General features: G+C 40.4%; 1 pseudogene; it reads left to right on the forward strand.

Moving 5' to 3' along the window:
- Positions 1-2953: 2953 nt before the first annotated feature.
- LOC137090830 (calpain-2 catalytic subunit-like) lies at positions 2954-25308 on the forward strand (annotated as a pseudogene).
- Positions 25309-26434: the final 1126 nt, after the last annotated feature.

The following is a 26434-nucleotide window of genomic DNA, read 5'->3' on the forward strand; positions in this document are numbered from 1 at the left end:
CCCAGAAATGTATTTGTTATTGTACTATCACTTACTTGGTAATAAATATATACATTTTATGTCTTTTGTTTTGGTATTTGCATTTATCTATTTTAACATTTGTAACAAATACCAATATATAATCATGCATCATTTAACATCAGTTTCAGACAAAGTCATTTATTGATACCTAAGAATATATTTACATTAATTAGATTATAATTTTTTGGCAGAGAAAAGAAAAATGTGCGAACTAATGAAATAAGCACTGTTGACACTTTGGACATCTCTAAATGAGACTTAAATATACTGAATAAAACTTAAATATACTGCAAACTAAATTGATTCTTTATATACTCAAGCTCTTTTACAGTTAAAGGGATTGTTCACCCCCAAATATTATAATTGTCATGATCTATCACCATCAAGTTGTTCCAAACCTGTATGAATTTCTTTGTTCTGCTGAACAAAAAGGAAGGTATGGGAAGAATAAGGGTAACATTCTTCCAACATTCTTCAAAATATTTTCCTTTTTGGGTGAACCCTTTAGGTTCACTCACTTAACAGGCGCATTTCACTACATACAGCCCACCAATCGACACTAACAGTCCATTTAACGCCTCTAGAAACAACTTGCTAAGTTATGATATCACCCTTGATGGTTCAGTGGTTAGTTCTATGTTTTTCCACCCACACTTTGAGCTGCTCATCTCAGGGTTAAATAGCTCCAAGTTCCTGACATGTCTTTCCCTCTCACATCAACAGCAGTCATAACATGTCTGTCATGCCCCTGATAATAATAAAACTTAATGACATGCAGAATACAATTTTGAATGAATTATTCAACTAGCAATATAGCTTGATTGGCAGGAAAATGTACTATTTAAAAAATATTGTGGCCATGGGTCCCCCTGCTTAACCCATAGCCACCTGACCTATTCCACTGACTCAAATTACCGTTTCAATAAATGCCTGGACTGAATGCTTTTATGGGCACAGTTTGTGTTTCACCTGCATCATCAGGTTCCTCCTCACTTATAGGCTGAAGTAACAACATAATGCAGAACATTGGTCTGCTCCATCCATATGTGAGCTTAGCAAAACAAGTTTTATCAATCTTAGTATTTTTAGTTGCATAATTATCAAAATAGTAGCAGGTTGTATGAAAATACTTTATTGTAATACGACACAATCTCAAAGATAGAAGGCATTTTTGTATGTAGAAGGCATTTATTCCCTTGAAAAATTAAAGTAAGGAATTACTCTGAATTTCTCTGTTATTTAATTAAAGTTACTTCTGGTGTAATTTCATTAAATAGCCTACTGTATAAATTCTATATCAAACAATAGTGGATTTAACATCAAAATGTAATGTTAAAATGTATGTTTTTAATGTAAAACCTGATCCCTTTACACTCAAGAAGTTCAAGAATAATTTGTTTTATATTTAATTTAGTTTCATTTAATATGTGTAAATTATTTAGCACCCCTTCTTCAGAAATGTGTATTTTTGATTTATATTACATTTGGACGGTTTTAAGTGTTGAATTTTTAGTGACGTCATTACGTAATCGCCATTAAAAATAGCTGCCCCGTCCGCTCCGAGTCCGAGCTGTTCAGTGTCCAGTCAGCTGCGGCAAGCCTGAGAGACAGGTATGTGTTTACAGAGCTGTTCGTAAGAGTACAGAAATGGGACTTATAAAGTAAACGGCGCAGTCAGTATTAGTCGAGGGAGTGTTTGAATGCTAAAATGTTAACATGCACGTGCTTTATTGAGGTTATCTTTATGGATATTCCGCCGAGCTGCGTATTTTTCTTTTTACTGTTGTCGCGTACATTTCAATTTATAACTTAACCTATATTTAGAGTTTCAACCTCCAACAACGAGAATATTTTTACATTTGACAAATAAATTCCATGGTTATATTATACAAGTTTGTCGCCTTTTGGTGAAATTCAAATATTCAAAATAGTGATGTGATGCTGAACAGGTTTTGGCAGAGTTGATGTAGCCTACAAATCTGACAAAAGATTAATTTGTCAACACCTAAATTTAACCTAAATAATCCCCGGGGGATGCTCCCATTCATCTTTGAACAAGGTCTTTTTTTTCTTTCTTTTTTTCTGTGCTGGGCAGTGGGCACTCAATATTTCTGTCAATGCCAGCAATGATCATGTCATGTATTTCGTATTTTCAATCGCTTCAGTTCAAAAACAGCTGTCTCCATTAGTTTTAACATTAGTGACCATGACACTGACTGTCTGAGCATCGCCTATCAACGACATTGTAGTTGCCCTTGATTTCCCTGGAAATACCAAAGAAGCTTTAATATATTATGTGTTTTATTAGACAGGTGACCCGCTGTCTGGATGCATTCATTGACAGAAAACGAATGATTGTTTTATAGCTTAACACAGTTAGTATTACTGTTTTAATCTGGCTAAATGTTTTACTAGGGATGTCACTTTACGTTCGAAAATCGATTGCACAATTGAACGGAACAAGTTTCGAAAACGAAAATGGAGAATTGATTTTATCCAAATTTGTACACTAATAATTTTAAATGAATAAAAAATATAGATTTAACAAAACTCACAAACAAGCAGAAAAAAAATACAGAATTCCGAAAATACAGAAGCCACCTTGGACAGCTGGCAATGAAGTACCTGAGTCGCTCTGCTCTGGACCCCGAAAATGTTGATCAACTTGTGTTTCTGTTCAATCATTTGTAATAGGAATACCCTTATTTGCACACTTTCAACACACTAAAATAATATAATATGACAAAACAGCACTGCGTTAGTCCAAATAGGAATGACTGCAAGTATCTCTGTGAAATCAAGCTACGCCATTAATTTGAATAAGTGGCGAAAAATTACATATTGTGGCTTTTATCCACTGTTTCCTATTTATGGAGACATAAATGGAAATGGAAAAAATAATAATTACAACAACAAAACAACATTTTGGAACACTAGTGTAACCAGGTTGAAATTATATCTTTACTTTAACGGTTGAAATGTCACCAAATCCTGATTAACATTGTTTTCTATATGTTTTCTGTATGTTCTATTGTCAATATTTATGGCTGGATGTTGTATTCAGACCATAATGTTAATACCTGTACTGTTACTTTAAGAGTGTCGCAGGCTTTGTGGCGTCATTCACGCGCTTCTTTCAGTTTGCGCCAGACTAGCTGAGAGAAGGTAATGTTTCATTTTGCTCGTCAGTTTTAAACATTTATTTCGGTTTTTGTAAGATGCAAACCTTGTTTTATGCATGTATAAATGTAAGCTTTGAGGTTGTGAACATGCAGTTAGTGTCAATTGAATGTAAACCTTGCAAACAGACTTTTTGCAAGCTTTAAAGTAGACATTTTTCCACGTGCTAGACTACAGGATTTTCTGTGTTTATCTGCTAACAGGAGCTTGAAACCTGTGTGGAGGAGGCTGCATGTGACTTATGTATTTTTTTGTTGATTTGTACAGGTATGTGTATAATGTTCATTATAATTCATTTGGTATAGTGGTAACATTGGTTGTTTTAAGCATGTAAAAGAAATTCATGTTGTCAATTACATTGAGCATTTTATAATTTATTCAGTTCATTTTCATATTTTTATTTACAAGTATTTTTGCTGATAATACTGAAAGTTTTATCAGTATGTAAATGCAGTTTGCGCCAGACTAGCTGAGAGAAGGAGCTTGAAACCTGTGTGGAGGAGGCTGCATGTGACTTATGTATTTTTTTGTTGATTTGTACAGTCTGCACCAGGTTCGCTGAGAGGAACCAAATTTGCTGTTTCACCTTCATTAAAAGAGAAACCAGCAATTGATCGTGGTCTGCGTCTTTCCTTCATTGAACCCAACAAGAACACAACGCAGAATATACAAAGGTTAATGGGCGTGCATCCAACCTAACAACTTGTTAAAGACACAGCGCGCCCGTTACAATGGTGCCGTGACCTTTCAAGGATTGGTCTGAAGATCGACGTCAGCTCGTTCGCCGTGGGAAGCTGCATTCACTCACCTTTCACCGTAGTCAGGTATTCCCTTGGACTGCAGCCTGATATTAATTTTTTTTTGTATTCAATATAAAAGCATTTAAAAGAGTGCTTTACTGATGTGCAAATAATTGCTGATTGATGTGATTATTCTAGATTTTTTTTTTGTGGTGCTCTTCCAGTTTAGCCATTTAGATTTTATTTTATTGGCTATATATTTTTTTTTATTCACATATTTCTTTTCTGTGTATGAGTGACTGAAATATGGCAGAGGGTTACACATATTTTGCAGAGAGTGAAATTGATGGTGCTGAGCGTGACTCTTTTGAGGACCAGTTTGGTGTGGGTAGGGGTTTGTTCTTTCGAACCTTAGAGTCCAGAACACCAGGGCCTAGTGTCACAGCGTTACACACCCCACAGCTTACCTCTACACGTTATGTAGATCGTGCCATGGCAAGCCAAGTTGGGCAGAATCCAGACTTAAGCTCACTCATTACACAGTTAGCTGAGAAGCTAGGTGAATCCATTACAGCTAAGCTACAATCTGACAGGTGCACACAGAACACCAGTACTCCTGTACAGCCCTCAGAGATGACATTACCTAACGTCAAGGTTGTCATGCAGTCAGACATAAGAGAGCCTCCAATATTCAGGGGTGATAGCTCAGATAAATTCACAGTTCATGAGTGGGAAAATCTTATGACTCTGTATTTAAAGAAACGAGCCATTCCAGTGATTGAGCAGTCACAAGAAGTCCTGGCAAAGCTTATGGGCAAAGCAGGGGATGTGGTGAGGATAAAGCTGCGTAACGACAAATCTATTAACCATGATGCAAATCCCCATGTGATTTTTGACATTCTGAAACAACACTTCAGCGAACTGACTTACTCAAACATGCCTTTAGCAGATTTCTACAGTACATTGCCCATGCCAGGTGAAGATGCTATGGAATACTGGATACGGCTAAACAAAACAGTTGATGTAGCGGATGAGTATCTGAAAAGGCAAGGTCGTAGCATTGATGACCCAGGCCATGAAGTCAGTATGATGTTCATCAAATACTGCCCAGACCAGTCTCTTGCAAGTGTTTTCAAGTTCAAGTCTGCTAAGAAATGGTCGGCATGTGAGATCCAGGAGAGGCTTGATGAGCACATGCAGGGGAGGAAAACTCAAGCTGCAACGGTTAGGCCACTTAAGGTGAGCACAGTAGAGCACAAAGTCGTTTCCCAGTGTCATGTGCCTATGGCTGATAATACACCAGCCTCAAACACCACTGTACCATCTGTGCCATCTCCGTTGCCCATGACTACTGCGAGTGTTGACAATGACTGCATGAGGAGTTTGGTGAACTTGTTAGACCGACTGGTTACACAGCATACACAAGTGCCAGCTAACCCCAGAGCTCAAGTCGCAGTCCCTCACTCGTTTCAAAAGGTGTGCAGGGTATGTAGGGCTTCTGATCATTCCACATTGTCTCACTGCAGGCGAGAGAACAGGTGTTTGAAGTGCTTATCACCTGGCCACTGGAAGAGGGACTGTCCTGATCAGACCAACCAGCGCCGCTCTCACTCTGCCAACAGCGCTGGTGGACAGGATCAACAGTTAAACTAGAAAACCCACACCCTGGGAGGGGCGGTGTGGGTATTTTAAATGAATCCCTCTCTGATACACATGACCCAGCTCGCTTATATGAGGACTGTTGTGCCAAAGCAACTGAGGGGACCCGAATAGTCATTCAAGCCACACAGAAGATCGACGCATTCAGTGAGTTGTTTTATGCTACCGTCTTTGTCAATCACAGTGTGCAGCTTAAAGGCATGTTGGACTCTGGCTCTATGGCATGTAGCATCAGCGAACATGCGGTAGAGAAGGTCAGCTCTGCTGGTGTTTTGCCCGAGAAACAGCACCCTGAAGAAAATATTGTTCTGATTGGCTGTGGTGGTCTGCAGACTCGACCTGAGGGTTTTTATGACTTGGAGATGCAGCTTTACGGCGCTCACTGTGTTGTATCTACCTTGGTTGTGCCTGGTCAGCATGACGATCTTATACTGGGCTCGAATGTCATCAAACATGTGATTCATGTTCTGAAGGGTGATAATGATTATTGGAACATGGCTTCCAGACCGGAGTATCAGTCTGATCCCAATGTTGAACAGTTTTTGTCGATGTTTACCAATGTCCAGCGCTGGAGAGGGAGTGAGGTTCCTGACAAAATAGGCACGGTCAAGCTCACCCAATCAGTGATACTACTACCCAGGCATGAACACTTGGTTTGGGGTAGACTCCCTGCTAGTGTGCCAATGTCACCTGGAAGCACTGTCGTTGTAGAACCAACCAATTCCAAAGCCATGCCACGAGGTGTTCTAGTGGGCCGTCTTGTCACACCTCTCTGGGGTGATAGATGGGTGCCAATGACAGTTGTCAACCCATCTGACAGAGCTGTCACACTGAAGAGAAATTGCAAATTGGCTGATGTGTTTCCATGTTTGGCAATCGAGGATCTAGCTGCTTCTCAGGGTCTACATGTGGCTTCAGAAAAAAAACAACCAGATGAACACAAACAACATGACATTGAGATACATCAATTTCATACGGAGAAACAAGTACAAGCAATACCGCAACAGAAACTTGACACATTGCCCAGTGCCTATTCAGCTGGTCAGCTGGCTAAAAGCCTGTCAGAGTTGGGCTTAAGTGACGTTGACATAGACGCATGTCAGGTTAGTAAAGACTGTAAGTCTAGGCTCACACAGCTATTAATTGAATACCAAGACATCTTCTCCAAGCACTCATTGGACTGTGGTGAGGTCAAGGGATACACACATCGCATTCATCTCACCGACGATCGCCCTTTTCGCTTGCCGTACAGAAGAGTCCCTCCTGCCCACTATCAGAAGTTGAGGCAGGTTCTCACTGATATGGAGGAAAAGGGGATTATCAGGAAGTCCTCAAGCGAGTATGCTTCACCATTGGTGATGGTGTGGAAGAAAGACGGTGGGTTGCGGATTTGCACTGACTTCAGGTGGCTGAATGCACGAACCTTAAAGGACGCACATCCCTTGCCGCACCAGTCTGACTGCCTGGCTGCCCTTGGTGGCAATTGCCTCTTTAGTACGATGGACCTCACTTCTGGCTTCTTCAACATCCCAATGCACGAAGACGACAAGAAGTACACAGCTTTCACAACCCCCCTTGGACTGCATGAATATAATCGCATGCCACAAGGACTGTGTAACAGCCCAGCGTCCTTCATGAGGATGATGATTGGGATTTTTGGGGACATGAACTTCACAAAACTCCTGTGTTATCTTGACGATCTTCTCGTCTTTGCATCGTCAGAGGATGAGGCCCTGTACAGACTCCGTACAGTGTTCCAGAGGTTGCGGGAGAATAACTTGAAACTGGCTCCGAGAAAGTGCTATCTGCTTCGAGAACAAGTCGGATTCCTTGGACATGTCATTAATGGCGAGGGTGTGGCCGTCGATCCTGCGAAGGTGGAGATCATCACCAAGATGACAGTACAAGACCTCATGGAGGACGATGAGTGCACGCCTTCTGTCCGGAGAATCAAATCTTTCCTTGGCATGGTATTTTACTACCAGCATTTCATCCCAAATTGTTCCTCCATTGCGAAGCCCTTGTTCGCACTTACGGCTGGACAGAAGAGACGGGGACGGTCAGCTAGAGATAAGAAGCCCCTAGGTGCCTATCGCAAGCTTACTCCTGCAGACTGGTCAGTGGAATGTGAAATTGCTTTTGACCGGTTGAAGACCATGCTGTTGGAATGTGTTGTGTTGGCTCATCCAGACTTTGACGAGCCATTTATTCTGTCAGTCGATGCTTCGTTGAATGGACTTGGAGCAGTGCTCTCTCAAGTGCCTCGAGGAGAATCCAAGACCAGGCCGGTTGCTTTTGCAAGCAAGACACTTAGTGCGTCACAACGGAAGTATCCAGCTCATCGACTGGAGTTCATGGCTTTAAAGTGGAGTGTCTGTGAAAAGTTTAGCCACTGGCTAAAAGGCCGTAGTTTCACAGTTTGGACGGATAATAATCCACTAACCTACCTTCTAACAAAGCCAAAGCTTGACGCATGTGAAATCCGTTGGGTCTCTAAGCTTGCGTCTTTCTCATTTGATCTTAAACACCTGCCTGGGAAAAGAAATGTGGTGGCTGATGCCTTGAGTCGCGACCTTTTTGCGAAGCCCATTTCTCAGAGGCTGCTAAAGGAACCATATCCCACCCTGATTCAAGAAGCTAATGGGATAGAGGAAGATTCTGTGCAGGATGCTTTCAGGGTAAGCTGTCAGTCTCAAAGCTACAGATCTGGGGACCATCAAATGTTCAATGTGACGTGTGATTCTGCCGAGATTAGAGCTCTTTGTCAGGCCCATTGTGACTGGATTGATGCAGTGGAATCCAGGGCACTCTATCTGACCCAACACATCCAACAGCTGTCGAGTAGTCAGGATGTTACGTCCATGTTCTCCGCTCAGGAGCTGCTGCTGAGTCAAGAGCAAGACCCCAGCATTTCTAAGGTGTTACCTTTTGGTGCATCCAGGAAGCGACCATCTAGGCGGGAAAGGCATGGTGCTGATTCGAAGGTCCTCAGATTGTTCAAGCAATGGGACAAGTTGGAAGTCCACGATGGGATGTTGTATCGAGTAACGAGAGATCCTGTGTCCAAACAGAGAAGATCTCAATATGTGTTGCCTCTGAGTCTAAAGGAAAAAGCAATGTTGGGCATACACGATCTGGCAGGTCATCAAGGTCAAGACCGTACTCTCTCACTGGCAAGGCAGCGATTTTACTGGCCTGATATGGAGAGGGATGTGAGGGCACATGTCAGATGCTGTCAGAGGTGTGTGTTTGGGAAGTCGCCGGAGCCTGCTGCTCGTGCGCCCCTAGAAAGCATCAAGAGCTCTGCCCCGATGGAGTTAGTTTGCATGGATTTTTGGTCAGCTGAGGACAGTAAGCAGCGTTCTGTGGATGTCCTAGTAGTCACCGACCATTTCACCAAACTTGCCCATGCATTCCCATGTGCCAATCAGACGGCAAAGCAAGTCGCCAAAAAGCTCTGGGACAATGTGTTCTGTGTTTACGGTTTCCCTGAGAGAATACATTCTGATCAGGGCACCAATTTCGAGAGCAACTTGATTGCAGAACTTCTTCGTCTGGCCGGTGTGGCAAAATCCCATACAACAGCCTACCACCCCATGGGCAATGGGGGAACAGAGCGATTTAATCGCACTTTGGGAAACATGCTCCGTACCCTTCCCCTTAAGGAAAAACAACTGTGGCCACAACAAATTCAGACCATCACGTTTGCCTATAACGCCACCGTTCATGAGACTACAGGTTACCCCCCCTTCTTCTTGATGTTTGGCCGTGTGCCTAGATTACCAGTGGATATAATGTTTAAGCAGGTTTTGAATGACCCAGGGATTGTTGACTATGACTCATATGCCAAGTCCCTGCTTTCTTGCCTCAAAAGTGCTATGGAAATCGCCCAGAAACATTCGTCCACTGAGCAACAGCACCAGGCCCGGCAGTACAACAAACGTGTCAAGGGTACCTACCTTTCTGTGGGAGATCGCGTTTTAGTAGCAAATAAAGGAGAACGAGGGAAGAGGAAGTTGGCTGACAAATGGGAGGATGGAGTGTACACAGTTGTTGGTGCAAATCCCGATATCCATGTTTATAAAATACAGGATGCGGAGGGACGCACGAGAGTTGTGCACAGGAATCTTTTGTTGGAGGTCAACTTTTTGCCACTCTCTGGGATGGATGAGAGCCAGGATACCCATGCAAATGATCAGTCTTTGGCCAGTGAGGAGTCTGCTCAGGAAGACTGTGATAATGATGATAGAGGCTCAGCGTCTGTGTTATTAACTCAAGATGACAGTGCACAGAACCTGTCAAATTCCAGAGATGGTGAGAGTCTTGCAGTTTTGTCCCCTGAAGTCCCACTCGAATCTGAGTCAGCTGATTCAGAAGAGCTAGACCAGTATAGTTCAGTGCAAAGTCCTGTTGCTACCATTATTGATAACCAATCCATTTCACCTGCACCACAATCAGATATTTCACACTCACCACATGCTGATCCATTGGTTCACACTGACCCACACACACAGACCGTGGCTGATGGTCTTGTTAGAACACGTGCAGGGAGAGTAGTGAAATCAGTGAACAGACTAATAGAATCCATGGTTCAGAAACCATTTCTGAGGGGTTCAAACATTTTGTTTGGGAGCCATAGATAATCTCTTTTTGTTTTGCATAGATGACTCTTGATATATATATAAAAAATTTGGACTGTGTTATGAGCATTGATACTTGCAATGTCTGTGGGACAATTTTCTTTTGGGGGTCCAAGTGTTGTGTGGCGTATCAGGCGTCGCATTGAGCTAAGGGGATTCAGAGATCTGATCAACCTTTTTTTCCCCTGAACCTTGTATGTAAGGTGACTTCTAAGTTGACAGTGGACTAGGTCTATTTATTTTCATTTGGGCCAGATTGTGTCAGTAGCAGATGTATTGTGTTCTTTACAGTCCCGAGATTCCAATTTATCAGGATGTTGGTGAATTTCAGGAGGGGTGAATGTAACCAGGTTGAAATTATATCTTTACTTTAACGGTTGAAATGTCACCAAATCCTGATTAACATTGTTTTCTATATGTTTTCTGTATGTTCTATTGTCAATATTTATGGCTGGATGTTGTATTCAGACCATAATGTTAATACCTGTACTGTTACTTTAAGAGTGTCGCAGGCTTTGTGGCGTCATTCACGCGCTTCTTTCAGTTTGCGCCAGACTAGCTGAGAGAAGGTAATGTTTCATTTTGCTCGTCAGTTTTAAACATTTATTTCGGTTTTTGTAAGATGCAAACCTTGTTTTATGCATGTATAAATGTAAGCTTTGAGGTTGTGAACATGCAGTTAGTGTCAATTGAATGTAAACCTTGCAAACAGACTTTTTGCAAGCTTTAAAGTAGACATTTTTCCACGTGCTAGACTACAGGATTTTCTGTGTTTATCTGCTAACAGGAGCTTGAAACCTGTGTGGAGGAGGCTGCATGTGACTTATGTATTTTTTTGTTGATTTGTACAGGTATGTGTATAATGTTCATTATAATTCATTTGGTATAGTGGTAACATTGGTTGTTTTAAGCATGTAAAAGAAATTCATGTTGTCAATTACATTGAGCATTTTATAATTTATTCAGTTCATTTTCATATTTTTATTTACAAGTATTTTTGCTGATAATACTGAAAGTTTTATCAGTATGTAAATGCAGTTTGCGCCAGACTAGCTGAGAGAAGGAGCTTGAAACCTGTGTGGAGGAGGCTGCATGTGACTTATGTATTTTTTTGTTGATTTGTACAGTCTGCACCAGGTTCGCTGAGAGGAACCAAATTTGCTGTTTCACCTTCATTAAAAGAGAAACCAGCAATTGATCGTGGTCTGCGTCTTTCCTTCATTGAACCCAACAAGAACACAACGCAGAATATACAAAGGTTAATGGGCGTGCATCCAACCTAACAACTTGTTAAAGACACAGCGCGCCCGTTACACTAGCATACATATATTTTTCTAGATATTAACAATGACTGCCCAACACTAAGTTTGGCCAGAGTTGCTCCCCTAGTAACCCTACATTTTAATGTCTCAGCTGATCATGTGCTTTGAGTACAGGAGCTCAGTGCACCGTCAGGGATTCTTCGTGTCATAGACTCTGCATTTTCCCCCCCTGAAGGACTACAGAGAACAGACTAATGCTGTGAAATAGTGACAGTAGTACAGGCATTAATAACAGAAATGATTTTGCTTTCTGTAAACCACAGGCCACAACCTCAAGTCCTCTATTCTGTTTGCTCCATTTTAAATGAACTGTATGCAAGAAATGTATTTCAATTAATCATAAAAGGACCCTGATATGTCACTAGACATTAAGAAATCATGTTAATTTCAAATACTTCTATCATTGACATGACAACAGTAGTCCGGTCAGGATATTGTCATTTAAAAGTTGTTGTTGCAGCCCTCATCTGATGTTGATGTTGTCATGTTGTGTTTTGGTCTGAAGCTCCGCCCTTCACCTATCATCCAATCACAAAGTCAGTAGTATTTAGGCATCCGGGTTGCCAGTTCTGCTCTAGTTACCACAGCTGCAGCTACAAACGTTCCTACTGGATCCTGCAGCCTATCTGGCAACCTCGAGTCAGGGGGGAGGGGATAGTGATTGCAGTATACAGTTTTGGCCAGAATCTTACATACACTTCCTTTAAAGGTGCCCTAGGATGAGTTGAAACAATATGTTAAATTGTTATCTGATATCTACATAGAGGGTATGTGGCTTATTTAAGGGCAAAAATTGTCCAGATACAGTTTTACAGGTCCATTTACAACCCTAAATTGTCCCTAGGATGTAATGCTCTGTTTTTGCCTTATTTGGAAGGGACTCTCGTTTTAACTTATATGGTGGAAAAGGTGACGTTTGCTAGAAGAATCGAGTGAACGATCTTTAAGCAACGTATCTACGGTTGTATTTTGTAATACAAAATAATATTACCCTTTGTCATTAGACACACTATTTAGTTTTGTATGGTACTTGGTGTTTCCTGTTGTTACTGTACTAGCATCTTGCGTTATCTAGACAATGGATGAGATGCACGCTCCAGTTCACGAGAAATGCAAGTGGCCGCGAGGGCGCCTGCATGATTAGGGCATGTAGTAAAATATGCAGCCGAGAATGATTCACACAGCGTTTGACTCGCGCGGCTGAGTCTCTCCCGGCAGAGAGTTCAAGCATCTGTGGTCTCGTCCCTTCAGCTCTGGCCATCTTGCTTTCAGTCCGCGATTAGCTTTTTTGTTTTCTTCATTACAGTTAAAGTAACCTCTGCTTATCTCTAGTCATTCACAAGTTTCTCACTTCAAACTTTCTTTCTTCTGATCCGTTATGCACAGCGCGCGCGGCTCCCGCTCTGCTTCTGCCCTAATGCGACTTTTAGTCCAGTGCGACTTATGTTATTTTCCTCTTCATGATGCATTTTTTTATGCGACTCATACTCCGAAGCGACTTATAGCTTAAAAAATGCGGTAAGCACTGCATTGCAATACTTGCATTTTGCCCCGTCACTCTCATTTTTAAAGTGCTCCCACGCTTTCTTTGCCCGCTTCATTGCCCGCTTAGAAAGCAGGTCATGACCTCTTCTTGTGGATATTACAAATGTCTGGGAGCGCTCTGGCGGTCTCTAGGGGTGCACAAATATATTACAACTAAATTCAAAGCACGTCATTGACGCCACTTAACCGAGCAAAATGTTTCACTCGGTTACGCAATTTTTAAAGGTTAATCGTTAACCGTGGACACCCCTAACTCCAACTTATCATGAGTGAAGAAAGATGGAGTGGATCTTTCTTTTCAAGCGTTCAATTACTAGAGCTGTTATCTGCGTGGACACAAAAATCCGGCTGCATGTGGTCGGTGTGTGCAGACATCTGCAGACTGTCATGATGACAAAAATTGCATCACAAAAAGTCTGAGACAAGGGAAGAATACTTTACATGTTTACATGTATACGGCAATCATGCCAGAATAGCAGCAATTTTAGGGGCCACTTACACATCATTTTAAACTAAAAACTGAAAACTTTTGGCCATTCATTTACACAACAGAAGTGTTTCAGGGGCCTAAAAACACAAATGGTGCATGTATTTGGGGCAGTTGTGGCCTAATGGTTATAGAGTTGGACTTGTAAACCAAGTATTTTCAGTACCAGCAGGAAATGATTGAAACGATGGAAATGATTGAAACGATGATTGCTCCCTTGGTGCCACAGTGAATGGCTGCCCACTGCTCTGAGTGTGTGTAAGTGTGTGTGTGTGTGTGTGTGTGTGTGTGTTCAGTACTCACTGCTCCTAATGTGTGTGCACTAACTTGGATGGGTTAAATGCAGAGGACAAATTCTGCCATGACCTGACCTTAACATTGCTTCACTTTCACTTTTTGAAAACAATACATTGAAAATGGTGACGTAATGCTCATGCTTATTACGTGTTCAGTTTATAGGTGCGTAGTGATGTCGCAAACTACTGGCCTGGCATTCGTAATACAACATTTTTGTCATTTTTGAAGATCTGTGTGAGGGGGAATTGTTTTGACAATGTTGTCATCTTTAGACGAAAAATACAAAGGAAAAACCTTTCCATTTTTAGTAAATTGTTGTAATGGCAATGTACCGTAAGTAAACAGTGAAGAGAACAGTGTATTTCTGTTCAGTTCATTGATGGCAAGAAATGTTAACCCTGATCTCTATAACACAACTTATGATGTCACTAAGAAGGCTGCAAATATTTTAGAAGCTTTGATGTAAAGTTAGCCTAGAAATCTAGACGCACCCTAGTGGCAGCAAATTTAATCTGCCCGCAAGTGTCGTCTAGGAACTCTCAATACCCTTCTGAGCTGTATTCCTCACAATCTGGACGGGCCAATCACATCGTGTATAGAGTCGGCGGGCGGGGCCATAATGACGACGGCCAAGTTGCGTTTGCTTCTAGTAAACACAGAAACTGGCGCACGGCAGCGGTCTTTCAAATCAGCTTTGACTGCGATTCTGGAAGACTTGGAGTTAAACTTTTCTTTGAGAAAAGAACAAAGAACGGCACTGAAGTCATTCTTAAAAAGGGAAGATGTGTTCGTAGTTTAGCCGACCGGATACGCGAATGTTTAATCTATCAACAAGCTCTGTTTCTCCTTCGTTGCTCTGGTTGGTTGTAGCGCTATACTATCGCGTGCAGAGGGACTTTGAAAGACAACCGTTTATCCCGCCCCTCGGATTGAGCTGTCTATGGTGAGTTTCCAGACCAAACATCTTGATGTGGGTCTGGCTTATCAGGCTAATGTAAAGTACAACCAGGACCTCCACTGCAGCGTTATGTGTCAGCCTACCTTGTGTATTTTTTTTGTGTGTGTGTGTGTGTATATGTATATGTATGTATGTATATATATATATATATATATATATATATATATATATATATATATATATATATAATCCCATGAATGCCACATGGTGATTATAAAGAAGGGAGAGCAATGATGCAGATTTAATTCCTCAGTTATGTGAAGGATGCAATGAATATATCTATGATATGGAAATGAGATATCTGATATGGAAGTGAAATATCTGTACAAGTGGGATGCAAAATTTATAGAGCAGCCAAACAGCAAGAGAAAAAAATTGAGGGCATGAGAAATTCTGTAAATGTATTAATTGTATTTTTTATTTTTTTTTACTCTCGATTTCTATTAAATGTGCTAAATTGTAAAGTTCATTGCATCATTGGTAACTGGTTCTCCAAAACCTTTGTATTTAATAGATTGTTTTGGTGCATGTCCATCTGTGCGACATGAATTTTAATGGGGTGTTGCATAAAGGAAGGAGAAACACAAGGGTTTGCAAAAGAGATGCTTTGTCATGCGGCCAAAACTTTTGCTGCAGTGCACTTTGGCACAGACCTCTGCTAGGTCTAGTTTTGCTTTCAGAAATCCAATTTATTTGTTGTTTGGCAGAGGCTATTAGTTGCTACGTTTAAATTGCAAAAACAATTTTCTTTGCATTTAAATTGTGTTATCAAGGAATGAAGGACACATTTATAAAGCACTTTTATTATGTGCTATTGTACACCCAAAGAGCTTTTCAATGATATCAGGGATCTCTCCTCACCCACCACCAGTGTGCAGCATCCATCTGGATGATATGACGGCAGCCATAGTGGAATAGCGCCAGTGCGCTCATCATACGCCAGCTATAGGTGGAGAGAAGTACATTCCCTTTGTAAGGGCACTTCAGTTTAATTTTGACCGTGTAAAAGAAATGTAGTCTTGTGCACCCACGTTGATACACAAGCACAATTCTAATGAACATGTACAAACTGTGTTTGTATTTGTTTTGTTGTTATGCAGTGAAAAATGCCTCCTCCTGATGGGTGCCACCACAACCCAAATGAAGATGATGTGAATTCTCCTACCAGTCCTTTGAACTTCCTGGATCAGAACTATCAGGAGCTCCACCAGAAATGTCTCACTGAAGACACATTATACAACGATGAGTTGTTCCCTCCAGACAACAGCTCACTTGGCTTGTTTGATGATGAGCCGCCTGAGGTGGATATGTCCCAAATTGTGTGGAAGCGGCCATCCGTATGTAAACCATACAGAATTCGCTCTATAAATATTTTATACCTTCAGCCATAATGGCTTTAAAGGGTTAGTTCACCCAAAAATGAATATGATTTAATTAATTACTCATCCTGGACACTTGTAAGACCTTCGTTCATCTTCAGAACACAAATGAAGATATTTTTGTTGAAAGCTGATGGCTGAAAAAGGCTTCAGAAAGGCCTCCATTGGCATTCAGTACATTTCCACTCACAAGACCCATAAAGACACTAAATACGTTGTTACAAAGTCCATCTCACTACAGTGGCTGTACAATAATTTTACAATGCGACGAAAATAGTTTTTGTGCGCACAAAAATCTAAATTACGACTTTATCCACCAAGTTATTGACGTGAACTCGACGCATGCGCGAGAATATGACACAGATACACCGTACAGATTCATGACCCAGAAGAGGAGGAGCGCCGCTATCGCGTGAGTTCCAGGTGAGTTCACGTCCGAGACCTACACGGAAGACAATAACTTGGTGGATATTATGACATTATTTAGATTTTTTTTGCGCACAAAAACTATTCTCTTTGCTTCGTCAAATTATTGTACAGCCACTGTAGTGAGATGGACTTGGTAACAACGTTTTTAGTGCCTTTATGGGTCTTGTGAGTGGGAATGTACTGAATGCCAATGGAGGCCTTTTTGAAGCCTTTCTCAGCCATCAGCTTTCAACAAAAATAACTTCATTTGTGTTACGAAGATGAATGAAGGTGTTACGGGTGTCCAACGACATGAGGGTGAATAATTCATTAAATCATTTTCATTTTTGGGTGAACTAACCCTTTAACAGCTTTGCTCAAAATTACAACAAATCTCTTCATTTTGTGTCCATGTTTTTGTACTAAAAGAACTGCACTTGATTTTCTCTTATCAGGAATTGGTGTCAGACCCTAATTTAATTGTAGATGATGTGTCCAGGTTTGACTACGCACAGGGGAGTGTGTTAGGTAAGTTTGAGTTATGTACTGGTATTATATGCTGTCTACTATACAATGTTTCCTGCCATTTGAATATGAAGTAAACGAAAGTATGGTTGCTCAATAAAATATTTGCTGTAGATCTAATAAAGGGTATTTTGATCTTGTGAATTAATTAATTTTTAGCAGTTTACTGTACCAATATTTTTGATTGGTAAATACTGCCCTAACAGAAACCCAAATGTTGATCACTTTTTACTGTACCAATGTTTTTTAATGAACCATTGAATTTAGCATATAGGACAATGCAGATATGTGAGTGTATTTTTAACTATGTATTTATTCATTTATTTAGGAAACTGTTGGTTTTTGGCTGCAATTGGGGCTCTGACTTTTGAGAAGGATATCATGAAACAGGTCATGCCAGCAGAACAGTCATTCACCAAGGATTATGCCGGAATATTTCATTTCAGGGTGACTATAATACCTGTTCAGTGTTTAATTATTTTTTTCACATTATAATTTCTTGAGCACAGAAAAGTCATATTTCAAATTTTTGCATTTTGTTTATTTTTCACTGTTTGTAATATATCTTACAGTTTTGGCGATTTGGGAAATGGATTGATGTTGTTATTGATGACCAACTTCCAACTATTGATGACGAACTCATTTTTGTGTGTTCAAAAACGTCTAATGAATTTTGGCCTGCCTTACTGGAGAAAGCTTATGCAAAGTGGGTAACATTCTGTCCTGTTCATTATCCATCAACAACTGAATTGTTGATTTGTTTTGCATGTTATCCTTCATTGATTAGCATAGTTTAAAATGGTTTACATTATTGGTTTACTGAACATTGAGTAGTGAATTCATATAAACTGTCGTTACAGGGTGTGCGGCTCCTATGCTGACTTGAACGCTGGTTTCATATCTGAGGCCCTGATGGACTTCACTGGTGGGACGCATATGTATTACGAAATGAATACAGCTCCTGCTGATTTGTGGAAAATCATGGAATGTGCATTCATGTCAAAAACACTCATGGGTTGCGGCTCTAATACAGTGGTAAGAAAGAAATAACCAAATCCTAGACCCAATATTTCATCCAGTATTTCATAACTGCACAAAACATTGTCATGTAGTTGTACATTTTTTCCAAGGAGTGTCATTCATTCAATAAAAATGATCATGGTGTAAAAACCTAGCCTGGATGCCAGCCGAACTTAGCCCCGCCCAAAAATGTTTTAGGTCGGCCGGTTCGGTCTGGCCTCGCTCCTTAGAGGAGTAATTATCTCCGAACAGAAACTGTTCGGACCAATTAAATCATCAGGGCGGCTTTAGACGATGACGGACAGATGATAAACAGTAACGTAATCATGCACGTCATCAAAGGGGCTTGGATTATATTTGTTCAAATCCTAAACGGAGAGCTTGTTTGTATCTGCATTCACCTTCACAATTTCTCTCAGAAATGATGATCATGTTGGGTAAGTACGCTGTGTATCATTAAATTGTTATTTTTTTTACAACACCAGCATGTGTGTGTGTTAACAAATGTGTGTTAGATTGCCTGCTAATATTCGCACTCATGGGTCTATATCACATAATTGTCGCTTAAACCTGTGGAAAAAATGCAGACTTGGCAACACAGTGCAGTTGAGCTCTGTCTGTTGACATTTGACAATGCGTCGCTTTGTTGCTCTGATTGGTTGTCATAATCACATCCCAATGGAGCACTTACAGACTCATTTTCTGACTAGAATAGAGTATGACCACGTTAGGCTAGTAAAAACTAGGGCTGTCCTCGACTAAGGATTTAGATATTCGAATCAGAATTGTCAAATCTCTCTATGGTCGACCATTAGTCGAATCATCTCTGTGTGTGTGAATGGGTTGGGAGGGGCACGACACTTGTCAGCAGAAGGGTACAACTATTTTTATTTTCCTTTACACACTGCACACAACAGCAACTTTTAATAAAGCGACCAAAACTGCCTGCCAACTGACAGACGAACTGACAATGGCTTGCTTATTTAGGTTTAAATAGCCTAAAAGGTAATGTGGTGGATAAACATTAATAAACCGTTTTCTCATAAAATGTTAAAGCCGCGATCGAAATACAGAACATCACACAAATATATAAAAGAACATTTTGAAAAATAAACCTAAAAAAAATACCTGCCTAGAGAGGAAAATAACACTTTGAGTGCATTTACATGCACGTTCTTAAGCCGATTGTGCCTAAATGGGGTGAAGGACGCGAAGCTCAGCCCGCGCCTCAGGATCTCACACCGCCACCTGACGCGCACATTATATACACGCAAGCTAAATTTTGAATTGACTGACAGATGAGCTGCACGAAAGCGCTCTGTGGTGCGGCAGGATTTTAAACAACTTCCTGAGTGGCCGCGGACAGGCGCTGAATGCTGCCGCCTGTGTGTGTACACTCATTGGACGTGTTCTAATTTTAAAGGCGCGGTGCGAAGTTCCGCACCCTTAAAGGGGTCGTACATGTTCAGCTCACCGCTGCGACACGTCTTTAAATTATTGAGCACCCCCATATTGCCAAAGTGGTATGATCCTCGTTTCATAACACCCGCGAAGATTCGACCGTGAGATCGGTGGTCGAATCACCTGTCCTATTGCTTCATGTCCTGTCTTCTTTTGCTTCCACGCCAAATAAAGATAAAAGCAGGCTGTATTTGTGCATTGTTATGACTTAGTCTAAAATGTAAAACCAGAGGGCTCATATACTTTCCCCTGCTATTAATTATACTCATTATAATGTTAATAATAATATTAATGTTTGTCACAAACATTTTTAGGATTTTTAAAACAGCTTATAGTATTGTTATAAGTAAGTTCATACTTTTTATATTAAGTTTGTTCGACTTAATATAAAAACTTTATTTAATGAATTATATATTGTAAATGATAAGCTATACTGTTATTTAATGTTTTTATGTGTTTGTGTAGACAACACCTAAAGAAAATGAGATGCTTCATGGCATAGTTGATGGACATGCTTACACTGTGACAGGAGTTTTTGAGGTGAGACCACACAAGCATCTGGCCATTTCAAATTTTTCTGCCTCAGATTTTCGATAAGGGAATAGATATACAGTGGGGCAAAAAATTATTAAGTCAGGCACTTATTGTGCAAGTTCTCCCACTTAAAAAGATGAGAGAGGCCTGTAATTTTCATCATACGTACACTTCAACTGGGGCTTTCCCGGTCTGCAGTGTTCAGTATCTATCAAAAGTGGTCCAAGGAAGGAACAGTGGTGAACTGGCAACAAGGTCATTGATATGGCATTGAGGCACGTGGGTAGCGAAGGCTGACCTTTATATAAGCACAACAGTTCATTGGAACAACGTCAGCAAACTGACATTTTGTTACTTCTTGCACGTCCCAAAAGTAAACGTGAGGTAATAACTATTTTGCTGAAGCAATCATGATATTTTAGCTTTCTTTACAATTCTTCGAGCTTCAGTGGGTACGGAAAGTATTTAGACCCCCTTACATTTTTCACTCTTTGTTATATTGCAGTCATTTGCTAAAATAATTTTTACGTAATTTTTTTCCTCATTAATGTACACACAGCACCCCATATTGACAGAAAACACAGATTTGTTGACATTTTTGCAGATTTATTAAAAAAGAAAAACTGAAATATCACATGCTAAGTATTCTGACCCTTTGCTCAGTATTTAGTAGAAGCACCCTTTTAAATCTTATACAGCCATGAGTATTTTTGGGAAAGATGTAACACGTTTTTCAAACCTGGATTTGGGGATCCTCTGCCCTTCCTCCTTGCTGATCCTCTCCAGTTCTGTCATGATGGTTAACGTTGGTGGACAGCCATTTTCAGGTCTCTCCAGAGATGCTCAATTGGGTTTAAGTCAGGGCTCTGGCTGGGCCATTCAAGAACAGTCACAGAGTTGTTGTGAAGCCACTCCTTTGTTATTTTAGTTGTGTGCTTTGGGTCATTGTCTTGTTGGAATGTGAACCATTGGCCCAGTCTGAGGTCTTGAGCACTCTGGAGAAGGTTTTCGTTCAGGATATCCCTGTACTTGGCTGCATTCATCTTTCCATTTATTGCAACCAGTCATCCTGTCCCTGCAGCTAAAAAACACCCCCACAGCATGATGCTGCCACCACCATACTTCACTGTCGGGACTGTATTGGACAGGGGATGAGCAGTGCCCGTTTTTCTCCACACATACCGCTTAGAATTAAGGCCAAAAAGTTCTATCTTAGTCTCATCAGACCAGAGAAACTTATTTCTCAGCATGTTGGAGTCATTCAGGTGTTTTTTTTTTTAGCAAACTCCATGCAGGCTCTCATGTGTCTTGCACTGAGGAGAGGCTTCCGTCGGGACACTCTGCCATAAAGCCCTGACTGGTGGAGGGCTGCAGTAATGGTGACTTTCTACAACTTTCTCCCATCTCCCGACTGTATCTTTGGAGCTCTGCCACAGTGATATTTGGGTTCTTCTTTACCTGTCTCACCAAGCCTCTTCTCCGCCGATAGCTCAGTTTGGCCAGACGGCCAGTTCTAGGAAGGGTTCTGGTCGTCCCAAACATCTTCCATTTGAGGATTATGGAGGCCACTGTGCTCTTAGGAACCTTAAGTGCAGCATACATTTTTTTGTAACCTTGGCCAGATCTGTGCCTTGCCACAATTCTGTCTCTTAGCTCTTCAGGCAGTTCCTTTGACCTCATGATTCCCATTTGCTCTGACATGCACTGAGCTGTAAGGTCTTCTATTGACAGATGTGCTGCTTGCCTAATCAAGTCCAGTCAGTATAATCAAACACAGCTGGACTCAAATGAAGGTGTAGAACCATCTCAAGGATGATCAGAAGAAATGGACAGCACCTGAGTTAAATATGAGTGTCGCAGCAAAGGGTTCGAATACTTAAGACCATGTGATATTTCAGTTTTTCTTTTTTAATAAATCTGCAAAAATGTCAACAATTCTGTGTTTTTTTCTGTCAATATGGGGTGCTGTGTGTACATTAATGAGGAAGAAAATTAACTTAAATAATTTTAGCAAATGGCTGCAATATGACAGAGTGAAAATTGTAAAGGGGTCTGAATACTTTCCGTACCCACTGTATGCATGAACTGTGTAGAAATTAATCAAATTGAGGTGTTGGTGTTTTACTGCCACTAGTGTTTATTTCAGCTATCTTTCTAATTTTGTATCCATTTAATACTCCTTTACTTTTAATACATCATTTTAAACTGACATTGATTCTTGGCTTTGTATAACAGGTAATGAGTGATGAAAATCCAGTTCATCTGGTGAGATTGTTAAACCCATGGGGCAAAGAAGAGTGGCAAGGAGACTGGAGTGATGTGTAAGAACTGTAGCAGCCGTTACTGTAACAGCTTCAGTTAGTCCACAAACCTGGCAGAAAGTTGTACTTTTGCAGTTGGGCATATCACCTCACATTCTGAAAGTTATTTTCTTGGTATTTGCTACATGATTTCACATTGCACCCATGTTTGGTTATACATTGTACAGATCACCTTTGTGGGACACAGTTTGTGAAGATGTCCGCAAAATTTGCCATGAAGTTTTAAATAACGGGGAGTTCTGGTGAGCATGACCATGTTGGATACACCCACCCTGTCACACTTTTTGGAAGATGACAAGGGTTTGAGAAGAGTTAATGTCCATAATTCTTATGGTTCAGGACCTCTTTCTGCAAATTACTTCATATATGTAATACATTGCTTTTTGGCTGAATAACTTAGAAACCTTTTTTAATGGCAGGATGTCAATGGAAGACTTTACCACAATTTTTGAAAGCATAGATATTTGTTGTCGCTGTCCTGATTTTCTGGATGGTTCCTCTGAATGTCACTGGACCTCAAAATGGCATTTTGGCAGATGGAATGATGGGACTTCAGCAGGCGGTGACATAATTCAGACAGGTATTATTACTTTAAATATGTATATACTCACTCACCAGCCACTTTATTAGGTACACCTGTTCTACTGCTGCAAATATTTATTCAGCCAATCATATGGCAGAAACTCAATACATTAAGGCATGTAGACATGGTCAAGATTATCTGCTGAGCATTAGAATGGGAAAGAAATGTAATTTAAGTGACTTTGAACGTGGCATGGTTGTTGTTGCCAGACGGGTTGGTCTGAGCATTTCAGAAAACATCTCTAGGGTCATCTCATAGAGAATAGTCTCAAAAAGAGAAAATATTCAGTGAGCGTCAGTTTTGTGGGTGGAGATGCCTTGTTGATGAGGTCAGAGGAAAATGGCCAGACTGGTTCAGCTGATAGAAAGGCAACAGTAACTCAAATAAGCACTTGACACAACCGAGGTCTGCAGAAGAACATCTATGAACGCACAACACTTCAAAGCATGAAGCAGACGAGCTACAGCAGCAGAAGACACAACGGTGACACTCCTGTCAGCTGAGAACAGCAAACTGAGGCTTTTCAAGATTTGACAATGGAAGATTGGAAAAATGTCTGGTCTGAGTCTTGATTTCTGCTGCACCTTTCAGATCGGCTCGGAATTTGCCATAAACAACATGAAAGCATGGATCCATCCTGCCTTGTATCAATGGTTTAGGCTGCTACTGGTGTAATGGTTTGGGGGATATTTTCTTGCCACACATTGGGCCCCTTATACTATCTCAGCATTATTTAAACATCACAGCCTACCTGAGGTATGTTGCTGACCATGTCCATCCCTTTATGACCACAGTGGACCCATCTTCTGATGGGTACTTCCAACAAGATAACACACCATGTCACAAAGCACAAAGCATCTCAAATTGGTTACTTGAACATGTCAAGGAGTTCACTAAGCTCAAATGGCCTCCACAGTCACTAGATCTCAATCAGATAGAGCATCTTTAAGGTGTGCTAGAACGGGAGATTTGCATTATGGATGTGCAGCCGACAAATCTGCAGCAACTGCGTGATGCTCTCATGTCAATATGGACCGAAATCTCTGAGGAATGTTTCCAGCAGCTTGTTGAATCAATACCATCAAGAATTAATGCAGTTCTAAAGGCAAAAGGGGGTCCAACCTGGTACTCGCAAGGTGAACCTAATCTCTAGCATGCCAATTAATTCCAGCACGGCAAGATGACAGTAAATAGATAAGGCTTGTATAATACAGATACAATTTAAAATAATGCATAGAGAATGAAATAATGTACAAATCTTCTTTAATGTGTTTTAGAGACCTTCTGGACAAACCCTCAGTTTCGGGTGACAATTGATGAGCTTAATGAGGAATGTGCTAGTGGACAGCGTCCTGAAAACACACTGGTGTCCCTCATGCAGAACCATGAGAAGAGGAACAGAAATAGCCAAAATAATTATGATATTGGCTTCTATGTCTTTGAGGCAAGCATTGGTTCTTTAAAGCTATGCATATAATTTGTGCATTCAGCAGGTGCTTTTATCCAAAATGACAATGTGAGCAATTTGTCACAGACCCATCAATATTCATAGTGCACAATTATTGGTTTATCAGAACACTAAGAAACAAGCTAGAGTAGAGGTGAAATGCCAAATAAAAGAGGATTGCATGTGTGCCATGGTTTAAGATTGTGGAAGCAATGTGCCTTCAGCTGCTTTTTGAAGATTTTGTGTTTTATGCTTCAACTGCAATATCCCTGTAATAATGGTTGTTTTACCCTTTATTCCCCTTGTACGTTTACAGATACCATTAGAGGCAAGTAAAAAATTAATCAGTACTCATATGGTCCTTTTATGAAGATATTCTCTTGTACATTAATACACTAAATACATGTTTTTTTAAAATTCTCTTTTAGATGAGGAGTCAGAGTGGGAGGTTTTCATTTGAGTTCTTCATTGACAGAGAGCCTGTGGCACAGACTGATTATTTAGAATGGCTCAGAGAGGTGATGAAATTCTTCAAGCTGGAACCAGGAGAGTACCTGATTGTACCGTGCACAAGGAATCCTGGTGAAACTGCCTCCTTCGTCTATTTTCTCAAAGAATGAGACACACTTTGAGTAAGTTATGAAACAGTATATGAGATCAGCAAATACTAGTTGTATATGTTATGTTTAAAGAAACCTGAAAAAAATCCTGAATAAATTACAGCTCTGTAATCTAAAGTTCTTCTCTTTCCAACAGACCTATTCAGGAGGCTTCAGAGTAGAATGGAGACATTTCTTGAGAGGGTGAAACCATTTATTGTCTGCTGTCTTTATTTTATTTTATTTTATTTATTTTTTTGCTTATATTTTCCTTTCAATTGCTAATTCAAGAAGGGGAAAACAAGAATTGTATTAGTTTTTATGAATTATTCTATTCAACCCAAGATATTGTTTTACCTTTATGTGTTGACAAATTTGAAGTTTTTCAGTTGTACAGTAAATGTGTCATCTTTTTGGTGAGTGATCAGTTATGTTTGCATACATTATTAGATTGCATCAGGGGAAAGAAGAAAGACTTGTCTTATTCATAAAAAAAATATTGTAATCCTGTCCAAATAAGATTTTTTTTTTTTGAATAGCTGTAAGAACATAAATGAAAGTGTGGCTTGATATCAGCAAGTGCATGTAATACTTATTATTCATATTAATTCCAAATAATCTGCCGCAAGTATCGTCTAGCAACTTCACTTTTCACTATAACGTTCACTATTCACTTCAACACCAAAACGCCAAACTCTTGTCGGGCCAATCACATCATGTATAGAGTTGGTGGACGGGGCTTAATATAATGATGGCCGAGTTGCACGTGCACGTGCTTCTAGTAAACACAGAAACTGGCAAACGGGTCTTTCGAATCAGTTGACCACGACTCTGGAAGACTTGGAGTTAAGCTTTTCTCTGAGAAAATAACAAAGAACGGCACTGAAGTCATTCTTAAGAAGGGAAGATGTGTTTTGCATGAGTTGCAATGAGTTTTGCCGACAGCATATGTCGAAAGTTTAATCTGTCAACGAGCTCTGCTTGACCTTCGTTGCTCTGGTTGGTTGTACCGATATCAAAAACGTGTGCACGCTGTGCAGAGGGAGTTTGAAAGACAACCGTTTATCCCGCCCCTCGGATTGAGCCCTTTTAATGGTGAGTTTCCAGACCAAACATCTTGATGTGGGTCTGGCTTGTCAGGCTAGCTGTCTAATATGGAATGTATAATTGCATGAAAATGCTCCCATATATTTCTTTAAAATTGTTTCTGAAAGAAACAGGATATACTCAATAAAATCAGTAAACCTTTAAAAATGAATTGTCAGCTTATTTCTGAAAATGGTGACAGAATGTCTAATTTACAAATAA

This window comes from Pseudorasbora parva, chromosome 10, assembly GCF_024679245.1.
Source record: "Pseudorasbora parva isolate DD20220531a chromosome 10, ASM2467924v1, whole genome shotgun sequence".
Lineage (NCBI taxonomy): Eukaryota > Metazoa > Chordata > Actinopteri > Cypriniformes > Gobionidae > Pseudorasbora > Pseudorasbora parva.